Consider the following 12,703-nt stretch of genomic DNA (forward strand, 5'->3'; position numbering starts at 1 on the left):
CAAGTTTTCTAATTGGCTAACACACACAGGCACACTCAGAATCTTATTTACTGTTTACAGAGCCTACAGTTGGGCAGCCACAATGTGATTTCTCAGGGCATCTTTTTAGTGATATACTACTGTATGTCAGGTAGGAGAGAAGAAATCAGCTTTAATTACTCACTTCTTTTGCCAAAGGGCACTAAAATATAGGCAAACTCAAAGTCTTTGTTTAAATGCATGCTGCGCACTCCTCCGCACTCTGTCTGGGTGTGGTGGACTGGCATTAGTCAGAATAATGTGCAGACTTGGCAATGTGGTGCATGAGTCAGAATGGGGAGGAGCTCTATCTGCTGCCATCTCTCTACTCTACACACTGTGTATTCACATTTGAATGTACATTAACTACTGATCTATTAAGCATTATATCATATTTTTCTCATTATGCTATTATGTTTCTCATACATAAATATAACATTTATGTAATAATAAATGATGAATACAATGTTGGCTGGATAAGAGCATAAAAAGTTACAAGACACCACATGCCTTTAAAATTAAATTGCACTCCTGGTGGAAACTTTAACTTTGATTTAATCAAAATCAGTCAGGCTCTAGAAGTGATTTTATATCATAAGCTTTTAATGAGATTAACACTCACTGATCATAGTTCTGTTGAGTTTACAATGCGTGCCAGACTGTGTGAGGAAGGACACTGCATCCCTCTAGTGGTGAATGTGGCCTTCCACATCTTTTCCACTACAGACATTCTAATTGTCTGACAACATAGCTATTGTCTGTCCTATAGAGTGTTTCACAGAAGCATCTAGTTCATTGTCTTCAAATTAGGGCTGTTAATCAATTAAAATTTTTAATCAGAATGATTACATGATATGCTAATCACAATTAATCGCATGTTTATTTGCTTAAAAAAGGTCCCAGAATAAAGATAATTCATTGTATATTAAAATAGTCCTTGTTAAAATAAACATAATAATATTAATTTATGAAACTATATCAGATCATTCAAAGACATTACATTGTTGTGGCAGATGAGTATAGCATTGATTAGACAATACAAAAAGTGGCTTTAAAATAAAACAAATATTGTTTGGCTTATTTCCATACCACTGAACATATGCCTGGCCTACAGTCCAAATTTTAGATGCATTTTAGAATTGAGTTCATCAATCGGTCCGATGTAGAAGCGTTCTTGCGTTCCATCAGTCCATGTGTCAGACTATGGTTGCGTCGCATTTTAACGATTTTCAGCATCCCTGGCAATAAAAGCTGCATATTTAGGACGCTGTGTCAAGTTAAATGTAGTCTGAAATTTAAAAAACCATGTCACGAGACCCCTGCACTCTGCCTCATCCTTCTGTCTTTGACCAGTTCGGTTTGTTGCGCTTACTGCCCCCTACTGAGACTCGCAAAAACATGGAGGTGGAACTTCAAGCTTGAATTGCTCTGTTGGTAGGAAAATTCCTTATTGCAGTGGTATGATTAAATGCGTTACATTTTTTAACACATTATGGTTTTATATAATTAATAGCACTGAATCGACGCATTAAATCAACACTCTTATCGACACATATCAGAATCTACCTCTATTTACTGTTTGTAGGCCATAACAGTGCTCTTAATATGTCACACTCTTTCTCTCTGACACACAAACATATTTTACACAAAGCAGCTTTCATGCTGCCTTCATGTGCTGTCGGAATTATTCTACTTCCCACTTCTGAAATGGTAATTATGAGTATGTCGCGTTCATATGCTTTGTTGCTGGAAAGAACAGGAAACATTGACGACGCCAGGTTGATTCATTCATATTTCTTCAGGAACTTTTATTTTGACACCATAATACATATCACTCAGTTAGCTTGCTGACGATGACGGAAATTTGGTCAAATACAAGCTATTTTCAATGTGTAAACATTTTCAATATGCATAGAATGGTTGCTGATATACATGAATGAATATGACCAAAACCGGTCATTCGCTGGAGAAACTGCACTCTCCTCCGCCATGTTGAAAATGTAGGACTCCTCCCATCACGGAAACTTGGGTATCAAAATTATTTCATAGTTTCCGAGTCGTAATTATGACTTGAGGGATCGTTCATGTGCAACTTTCAAGTGGGAAACTCGTATTTACGATAATTCAGATAGCACGTGAAGGCAGCATCAATCCATGCATTAACACATTAAATTGACACCTCATGTTTAATACCTTTAATTTATTGAAATTATAAACAAAGGTTTGATCAAAAAAGGTAATAAGACATAAATAGCATCATTGTAATTCATATTTCAATAATTAGTTTACAAAGTTTTTCAATCCCTTAAATGTATTTCTCTAAAAAAAAACAACAACAACATCAAAACCAAGATACCAGAATCCAAACCATTGTTTCCCAAAACAGTGAATAAATAAATAAATAAATAAAAACCTAAAATATGTAAACATGCCCTGAAGTCCCCCTCCATCCCATTTATCATCAAAAAGTAGAAAACACTAAAGGTGTTTTTAATTTAACATAATATAATAATAATAATAATGTTATTATTATTATTGTTAATATTAATTATAATGTTGTAACTGTTGTTATTGTTTTAATGTAAACTATTCTTATTTTACTTAACTTTTACATTGTCATACATTTTAATCAATTTCTTTTTAAACCTGATTATAGTCATTTTACTGTGGCTGGTCTAAATTTTTGATTGACTTTTTTTTTTCCATATGAAAAATTATAGTAATGTATAGGTTTGTAGAGATGTGAAGGTCCATAGCAAGTAGCATGTGTGTGTGTGTGTGTCTGTGTGTGTGTGTGTGTGTTAACTCTTTTTACTTTGTACACAATCAACAATTTTCCACATTCAATTTCACTAAGTTAATACCATTGACATCTTCACACAACCGTTTATGTTTAAATGTGTTTGTGACTTTATGTACATAATCTTGTAGGTTTTATTTGCATATTTGCACACATACAGTAGTGTGCTGTGAGTGTGCAAGATAACAAGTGTCTCAGGTTATCTAGTAGCAATGAAACCTGTGCAGCTCAACACCAAGCTGGGGTCTGTCAACTGCATGAAAGCGTCAACAATGTCCATCCTAAGAGACAGACAGAGAGAGAGAGAGAGAGAGAGAGAGAGAGATATTACTTTACATTGTTGCCAGTATTTGTACTACACTTTGCTTTCTGGATCACAGGCTCTACCACCTCGGGTCAAAGCAAATTCAGCTTTCAGGTTAAATGGCCGATTCATCACATACAGTGGGAACTACAGCGTCATCAGATCATTAACCATGCCGATTGATCTGCCAGAGCAAACATACTCTTACACTTTTTAGTTAAAGGTTATTTCGGTAACTTTTGTCTTTGTGTTATCTGAGATTAAGTGATTCGTTTTCGGCTGGGCATGTGATTCTAACATGGCAGCCCCCATGTGTGGACCCTCTCCATGTACTCGTGATTTCCTACATATAATGCAAAATCACAATTCATGTCTTTAATGTTTTAAAAATGTTTTTTAGTGCACCTTTAAGACCAAAATATAATTAAGTCATGAAATCCAGGTGTTTCTGTAAGGGTTACCCTGTCTTGTTTCACTGTTGCCCTCTTGTTTTCCATCTTGTCACTTTTGCACTTCTTAGTTTTCACTTTAGTCCCTTATGTAACTCCATAGTCCTCTGTTAGCGTTCGTGTTCCCTGTTCATTGTTTGCACCTGCCCTTGTTAATTTGCCTTTGGTTTCTGTTAATCACCTTGTTATCTTGTTTGAGTTCTGTTCTTTCATTGGCCCCTTTTCCCATGTTTGTGTATTTATACCCCGTGTCTTTGTTCAGTCTTCGTCGATCGTTGTTTGATGTTAGCCTGGTGTGTGCTTCCCTCACTAGTCCCCTGCTTGTTTATATCATGGTTAGCTTAACTAGTTTATGTTTCTTTTCCCCATCGTGGGTTGTTACTTTGTGTTTGTTTATCAAATAAAGTTCAAGCTGCGTTTGGATCCGCATCTCCTCGTCTGCCTCGTTACTCAAGCATAACAGAACGATCGACCCACCCATGGATCCAGCAGTCCAGCGTGCGAACTACCATCTGCTCTGCTTAAAGCAAGAGGACCGCCCCATTGAAGACCACATCCACGATTTCCTGAACCTGGCGAGTGTCTCAGACTTCCCGGACTCAGCCTTGGTGGCCTTCTTTAGGGGCAATCTGAACGCGGCGCTGAGGGAGCGGTTGCCACAGGCAACGCACGGCTGGACGCTCTGCGACTTCCTGGAGGCGACCCTACTAGTTTGCGGCTCACAGCTCACCGTGGGCGTCGTGGAGGAGGACCCTACCCCTCCACCCACTGTGGAGACCCTTCAGCTGTCCGGAGCCCCCCCGTCACACCTACCCCGGTCTGCAAGCCAGAGCCCACGCCTGCCCCGGTCTGCGAGCCAGAACCCACGCCTGCCCCGGTCTGCAAGCCAGGGCCCACGCCTGTCACAGTGAGCGAGCCAGCGGCCACGCATGTCACAGTGAGCGAGCCAGAAGCCACGCATGTCACAGTGAGCGAGCCAGCGGCCACGCATGTCACAGTGAGCGAGCCAGCGGCCACGTATGTCACAGTGAGCGAGCCAGAGGCCACGTATGCCACAGTGAGCGATCCAGCGCCTACGGCCTCTACCATCAGCAAGCCTGAGTCGTCATCAACCACGGCCAGCGAGCCTGAACCCACGCTGACCAGGAACAGCATCCCAGCCTCGCCAGTCGCATCAGCCCGGAGGAAGAGGAGAAAGGGAGTGGTCTCTGTGCTCCAGCCTCCGCCTGCCGCAGCCCCATGCCCTAAACCCCCCTTGACTCTGCCCTCAGCGCCCGGCGAACCTAAGCCGGCACATACCACGGTAACCCAGCCAGAGCCTGTAGCCTCAGACGTCAGTGAGCCAGTGCCGTTAGCCTCAGACGTCAGTGAGCCAGTGCCGTTAGCCTCAAACGTCAATGAGCCAGTGCCGATAGCCTCAAACGTCAATGAGCCAGCGCCTGTAGCCTCGACCGTCCCTGAGCCAGCGCCTGTAGCCTCGACCGTCCCTGAGCCAACGCCTGTAGCCTCGACCGTCCCTGAGCCAGCGCCTGTAGCCTCGACCGTCCCTGAGCCAGCGCCTGTAGCCTCGACCGTCCCTGAGCCAGCGCCTGCGGCCTCGACCGTCCCTGAGCCAGCGCCTGCGGCCTCGACCGTCCCTGAGCCAGCGCCTGCGGCCTCGACCGTCCCTGAGCCAGCGCCTGCGGCCTCGACCGTCCAAGAGCCAGTGCCAGTAGCCATGACCGTCCAAGAGCCAGTGCCAGTAGCCGTGACCGTCCAAGAGCCAGTACCAGAAGCCTCGATCGTCCAAGAGCCAGAGCCTGAAGCCATGACCGTCCAAGAGCCAGTGCCAGTAGCCATGACCGTCAAAGAGCCAGTGCCAGTAACCGTGACCGTCCAAGAGCCAGTGCCAGTGGTCGTGCCCATCCTAGAGCCAGCACCTCCCGAGCCTTCCAGGGCTCCTCCTCTCGAGCCTACCAGGGCTCCGCCTCCCAAGTCTCTCAAGTCTCTCGAGTCTTCCAGGGCTCCTCCTCCCGAGCTTTCCAGAGCTCCGCCATCCGAGTTTCCCGAGCTTTCCAGAGCTCCGCCATCCGAGTTTCCCGAGCTTCCCAGAGCTCCACCTCTCAAGCCTCTCGAGCCTACCAGGGCTCCGCCCCTCAAGCCTACCAGGGCTCCGCCCCTCAAGCCCCTCGAGCCTTCCAGGGCTCCGCCTCTCAAGTCTCTCGAGTCTTCCAGGGCTCCGCCTCTCAAGCCTCCCAAGCTTTCCAGAGCTCCGCCCTCCGAGCTTCCCAGAGCTCCGCCTCTCAAGCCTCTCGAGCCTTCCAGGGCCCCGCCTCTCAACCCCCTCGAGCCTACCAGGGCTCCACCCCTCAAGCCCCTCGAGCCTTCCAGGGCTCCGCCTCTCAAGTCTCTCGAGTCTTCCAGGGCTCCGCCCCTCAAGTCTCTCGAGTCTTCCAGGGCCCCGTCTCTCAAGCCTCCCAAGCTTTCCAGAGCTCCGCCCCCTGAGCTTCCCAGAGCTCCGCCTCTCAAGCCTTCCAGGGCTCCGCCCCTAAAGCCTCTCGAGCCTGCCAGGGCTCCGCCCCTCAAGCCTCTCGAGCCTGCCAGGGCTCCGCCTCTCGAGCCTGCCAGGGCTCCACCCCTCAAGCCTCTCGAGCCCCCCAGGGCTCCGCCTCTCGAACCTCTCGAGCTTTCCAGGGCTCCGCCTCCTGAACCTCTCGAGCCTTCCAGGGCTCCGCCTCTCGAGCCTTCCAGGGCTCCGCCCCCGAGCCTCCTACGGCTCCGCCCCCAGAGCCTCTTGAGCCTCCTACGGCTCCGCCCCCAGAGCCCCTCGAGCCTCCTGCAGCTCCGCCTACGGGGCCTCCTGCGGCTCCGCCCCCAGAGCCTCCTACGGCTCCGCCTCCAGAGCCTCCTATTGCTCCGCCTCTCCATCCACTCAAGCCTTTGAAGGCTCCGCCCCAGAGCCTCTTGAGCCTCCTACGGCTCCACCTCTCGAGCCACTCAAGCCTTCGATGGCTCCGCCCTCAGAGCCTCCCGAGCCTCCTATGACTCCGCCTCCCGAGACTCCTCCGGCTCCGCCTTTCGATCCACCCAAGCCTTCGATGGCTCTGCCCTCAGAGCCTGCCGAGCCTCCCACGGCTCCGCCTCTCGAGCCACTCAAGCCTTCGACGGCACAGCCCTCCGAGCCTCCCGAGCCTCCTACGGCTCCGCCGCTCGAGCCACTCAAGCCTTCGACGGCTCCGCCCTCAGAGCCTCCCGAGCCTCCTATGGCTCCTCCTCCCGAGCCTCCTCCGGCACCGCCTCTCAAGCCACTCAAGCCTTCGACGGCTCCACCCTCAGAGCCTCCTACGTCTCTGCCCCCAGAGACTCCAGAGTCTTCCTGGTCTCCGCTCCCAGAGCCTCCCACGGTGCCGCCTACCCCGGCTCCATCTCCTGAGCCTCCTTCGGTTCCACCTCCTGAGCCTCCCTCAGCTCCGCCTTCTGGGCCTTCTGAGCCATCACCTCCCTCGGCTCCGCCTCAGAGGTCCTCCTTGGCTCTGCCTCACGCGGCTCCGCCGGCCTCCCCTGTGGCCACTCCACCTCCTAGGCCACCAAAACCGGCCTCTGTCCTGTGGTCATCTCCCAGGTCCCCTGAACCGGCCCTTGGCCCACGACCACCTCCCAGGCCACCAAAGCCGGCCTCTGTCCTGTGGCCTCCTCCCAGGCCTCCTGACCCGGTCCCTGTCTTGTGGCCTCCTCCCAGGGCTTCTGACACTGTTCCCATCCTGTGGCCTCTTCCCAGGTCCCCTGACCCAGTCCCTGTCCTGTGGCTTCTCCCCAGACCTCCTGACCCAGCCCCAGTCCCGTGGCCTCTTCCCAGGCCCCCTGATCCAGTCCCTGTCCTGTGGCCTCCACCCAGGCCTCCTGACCCTGTTCCTGTCCTGAGTCCTCCCTCCTGGCCTCCTGACCCAGTCCCCATCCAGTGGCCTCCTCCCAGGTTCCCCAAACCTGTCCTTGCCCGGTGGCCAGCTCCCAGACCATCAAAACCTGTCCCTGCCCGGTCGATACCTCCCTGGGCCCCTAACCCTCATCTCCACTTGTGCCCCCGTGGACTGTCTCACCTTCATTCGTGCCCTCGTGGACTGTCTCATTTCCCCCCCGGACTTCCCATCTGCCCCTGGCACCTCCCGGACCTGCCTGTCTTGCCCTCTGTGCCCCCCGGACTTCCTGCCTGCCCAGTGTGCCCCCCCTGGTCTGCCTGTCTGCCCATGTGCCCACTTGTACTGTCTGTTTGCCCCTGGTGCCCTCATGTTGTTCTTGTGGAGTTTTGTCTTTTGTTGTTTGTTGTCAAGGATCGTCTGGTATCCGATCCTTGAGGGGGCTATGTAACGGTTACCCTGTCTTGTTTCACTGTTGCCCTCTTGTTTTCCATCTTGTCACTTTTGCACTTCTTAGTTTTCACTTTAGTCCCTTATGTAACTCCATAGTCCTCTGTTAGCGTTCATGTTCCCTGTTCATTGTTTGCACCTGCCCTTGTTAATTTGCCTTTGGTTTCTGTTAATCACCTTGTTATCTTGTTTGAGTTATGTTCTTTCATTGGCCCCTTTACCCATGTTTGTGTATTTATACCCCGTGTCTTTGTTCAGTCTTCGTCGATCGTTGTTTGATGTTAGCCTGGTGTGTGCTTCCCTCACTAGTCCCCTGCTTGTTTATATCGTGGTTAGCTTAACTAGTTTATGTTTCTTTTCCCCATCGTGGGTTGTTACTTTGTGTTTGTTTATCAAATAAAGTTCAAGCTGCGTTTGGATCCGCATCTCCTCGTCTGCCTCGTTACTCAAGCATAACAGTTTCCTTTAAGAGGTGTGGACAAAAGCATTATGCCATTTCAAATGGGCGCAAGCCAACTTTGTGGCAGAAATTCACGTGCTTAAATTTGGTCAGTCCAATCGAGTGCCTTCTGGAGATCATTTGTTTTAAACCATCCTTATATGCTGTTTATGATTTGTCTGATTTGTTCCTGAGGAACTGGAACACAAAAGGAGTGACTATCAAAATGTGAAAGCTGCTCTTTTCCATCAATGAAAATTCATGATGATGACTAGTTACTGAGTTCAGTTGCAATTTTGCTTGGTTTAAAAATAAAAAAATCAGTCAGGATTTAAACCAGGACAGAACCTCATCGGTTCTCGTGTCATGATGTCATAACATTTGGTTGTGAGATGAGCAAGAACCAATGAAATTTGATGTTAATTTCATTGGTGTGTTCAGTAAGTTACTCAAAATAAGTAGCCCACTTTACATTACTAATTACTTATCTAAAATTGTAATCAGATTACTTCACCAATTAGTTAATTGACAAGAGTCACATTACTAATTGCTTTACTTATAAGATACTTTCTAAACTGTGACAAATGACAAATCATTTCTGTAATTCCTCCTTATTCATTGTCGCACACCCTTCAGATGTCACAGAAACACTTTTTCAAATTTTAAGGTACTTAACATTAATTACTTTAATTGAAATTCATAAACTGTAATCTGATTACAAGAATTTAAAATGTAACCTGGTATGCTACTTCTTTTTACTAGAAGTAACACGATTAAAATAACAATAACTTTGTAATCAGATTACACCCGACACTGGTTACTGATGTGTTGCCATATTTGTTTTGTGCTCCGTTTACAGTAGTTGATCAATGAGTGAATAACAACCAAAATTTTGGTTTGTTCATCAAACAATGTGATCATATGCCTCCTGAAGACTTGGAATAGGAGTCCCATGGACTAATTTTATGATGCTTAAAATATCTCTTTTTGTGTTTTACCAGAAGAAAGAAGTTCAAATGGGGGTGAGTAAAAAATTACAAAACGTAAAAGTTTGGATTAACTATTCCTTTAAAGGGATAGTTCACCCAAAAATAAAAATTATCTCATAATTTACTCAACCTCATGCCCTCCCAGAAGTACATGACTTCCTTTCTTCAGCAGAACACATTTGAAGACAAATATCTCAGCTCAGTAGGTCCTTATAATGGATGTGGATGGTAACACAATTTTTGATGCTCCTAAAAGCACAGACAATCAGCTTTAACATCATACATACAACTCCAGTGGTCTTATAAAGCGATACGATCACTTTTGTTTGCGAAAAAGATTTAAGTACTTTTTAACTATAAATCATTGCTTCCGCGGTATGCGTGTTCACAGGAGGGCTGAGGTCTCATGATCTCTTGTGTGACGTATTGATGTTGGCATATCCCTATGTGAAGTCACGCATGCGCAACACCCAGAAGAGCAGCGCTGTTTACAACGGAGTTAGAGGAACGCTGTACAGACGAATGCTGTAAAGCAAATTTAAACAATGATGTCCGAATTTTTTTATTTAAGAGGGGACGAGGAGATACACGTTTTTACAGAGCCATATTTATTTGATCTCGAATACTCTGACCAGGAGCACAGGCAGATGGAGGAGGCTGGACCAACAAGCCTCAGAGACCTCAGGAGACATGGTGGTGCACATGTAGACAATGCCAGGCAATGCCAACAGAGGTAGAGAGCGTCTGCTGCAACGAATGGAACATTGACATGCCATCGCTGGAAAGACCTGACCTCAGCCCTCTCGTGAATACATATACCGCTGCTTACCGGATGTGATGATTTATAGTTAAAAAGTACTTAAATATTGATCTTTTTCGCAACAAAAGCGATCGTAAGACATTAATTTAACCACAGGAGTCCTATGGAGCTATGCTTTATGGAGCATCAAAAATCGTTATAAGGAACTACTGAGCTGAGAAAATATTAAATTTTTCTTCAAATGTGATCTGCTGAAGAAAGGAAGTCATGTACATCTGGGATGGTTTGAGGTTGAGCAAATGATGAGAGAATTTTCATTTTTGGGTGAACTATCCCTTTAATTACTGTTAACAAATGTTAAAGTACACAACCTTATTTTAAAACATTACAACCTTACTTATTTCTCCATTTTAATCTCAAAGACTTTACACACATCACTTTTAAGCATGTTAGGAAGCCAAACCTAACCTCAAACCTAAACCTATATGTAATTGAAATCTCAGAAGACCAGCTGTCAAACATATTGCCGCAAATATGCCAAATCAGAAGTGCTTTTTTTACACGCAAACACATACACACGCTGTCAAGACTGTTGCAGTTGTGTGCACTGGAAATAGCTTGTAATAGTATTGGTTTGATAATCGCAGTGCTATTGGGATGATTGTGAACATCTGTTTGAATGCGTGTGTGTTTAGATATCTTTGCATGTGTTTCTCATTACAGCCAACATGCAGCACTCTCTGGTTAAGTTGCAACAGAGGAATTCTGGGTACTCTGTGTTTCAGGGGAGACTGAACTAATTCATTACATTTTTAGTAACTCTGTTGGTAATAAATAAAATTTCAGGAAACTTAAGTCATAATTACATGATATACAACACATTTCCTCCAGAATTCCTATATTGTAAGTGTTTTTGTCCAGTCAGCACCAGGCATTGTACTTAACCATGACCATCACACTTTCACTGTTATATGCTGAGGTAGACCCACAATGAAGAAAGGGAGAAAGAGTAACAAAGGAAACAAATATAAAGAAGAGCACAAGTAGTTACTGTCTCTCAGTAGTTAAATGAAAGTTTTAAGGAGAAGTTCACATAAAAATGTAATTTTTATCATCATTTAGTCACCTTTATGTAAGCTTTCTTTCACTGGTGGAACACAAAAAGGGATGTTCACACTGCTCTTTTCCATACATAAATGCACACAGTTACCAACTGGGCTGTCAAGCTCCAAAAAGTACAAAACACCATAACAGCTCCATATCATCCAAAAAGTAATCCAATTCTCCTGAAGCCATATGTTTACTTTGAGTGCAGAACAGACTAAAATGTAAGTTGTAATTCAAACTTATGGCTCAAACTTAATTTTAACTAGTTAAAATGTAATTTTTACTTCCAAAACCTGAACCGTATATGTCTTAAATTGAAAACCGATGGAAGTCAATTAAATTATGGATGTGTGACCCAATAGATTTCACTAGTTAAAATGGAATTGTAGATCTCTCAAATGTGACTTATTACTAGTCAAAATTGGATTTTAGATATCTTCAATGTGAATTATTACTAGTAAAATACATGGCAGATGTCAGCAATGTGAATTTGAACTAGACAAAACTGCATTAATTGTATTACAGATATCTAAACTCAAGAGTTTACTAGTCAAAATTGAATTACGATGAGTAACACTAAGAGCATTCAAAGAAAACATGGCTTGTGATAGAAGCGCAAATGTGAATGAGATTTGAGAGGTACATGAAGGGGAAGATTTTCAGCGAAAAACAACTTACATTTCGGTCTTATTCACACAAATTATATGGCTTCACATGGGTCGACTGGACAACTTTTATGGTGCTTTTATTTCCATTTAAAATTTTGACACATTCACTAAATGTTTTAATGTAGGAAAGAGCAGTGGGAACATTCTCTTCATATTTTGTATTCCACGGAAGAAAGAAAGTCATACGTGTTTCATCTTACACCTTCATATGTTTCTCTAAGGCACACACATTGAAATGAGAAGGTAAAACATCATTTGAACCACAAATAATGTCTGTAATTCCTTCTTGTTCTATATATGGCACAAAACAGAACCCATCTGGAAATGATGAAAAACACACTGCAATCACACCTTGAGTATAGTTCACTACTGAAATCATCAAAGCTAGAGAAAGACGGTTAAAAATGTGTAATTCATTTCAAATCAAACTGAAAAATTATTAGTCAAATCTCACTTAATTGATCAGTGAAAGTCACAAATGCAACAAACACAGTTCATCCATTGTAGCATGGCAACACGGCATGCAGTCCAGCACATGGCCGGTCGCCAGGGGCGACGGGCAGAAAAACAAACAATAGGTGTGTCCCAAACTGCACACTTCTGCACTATTCTATGCCATTTTGTATTTTGTAGTGCAAGTAGTGAAAATACAATGATAATACGTACTACAAGTACTCAGATGATGTACTTCTTTAACTGAAAAACAGGAGTGTGGAACATTATACACTTAATGCACTCAGCCGTCGCAACTTGCCCTTTGTAGCGGAAGGGGTGGGGTTACCTGGCCGTGATGCTGTTCTGAAATAACACTTGTAATTAATGGTGA

General features: G+C 45.1%; 1 protein-coding gene across 5 annotated transcripts in view; it reads right to left on the reverse strand.

The window, feature by feature from the left end:
* Positions 1–2,194: 2,194 nt before the first annotated feature.
* LOC127655527 (CUGBP Elav-like family member 3) overlaps positions 2,195–12,703 on the reverse strand; it is a 55,203-nt gene continuing 44,694 nt past the window's right edge. Inside the window, exon 16 of one of the 5 annotated variants that reach the window (XR_007972051.1) lies at positions 2,195–3,099. The gene's annotated coding sequence lies outside the window, so the exon portion shown is untranslated. The remainder of the gene's footprint in view (positions 3,100–12,703) is intronic. The other 4 variants (XM_052143408.1, XM_052143410.1, XM_052143411.1 and 1 more) reach the window with 4 other exon arrangements.

This window comes from Xyrauchen texanus, chromosome 15 (assembly GCF_025860055.1).
Source record: "Xyrauchen texanus isolate HMW12.3.18 chromosome 15, RBS_HiC_50CHRs, whole genome shotgun sequence".
In the NCBI taxonomy this organism is placed as follows: Eukaryota; Metazoa; Chordata; class Actinopteri; order Cypriniformes; family Catostomidae; genus Xyrauchen; species Xyrauchen texanus.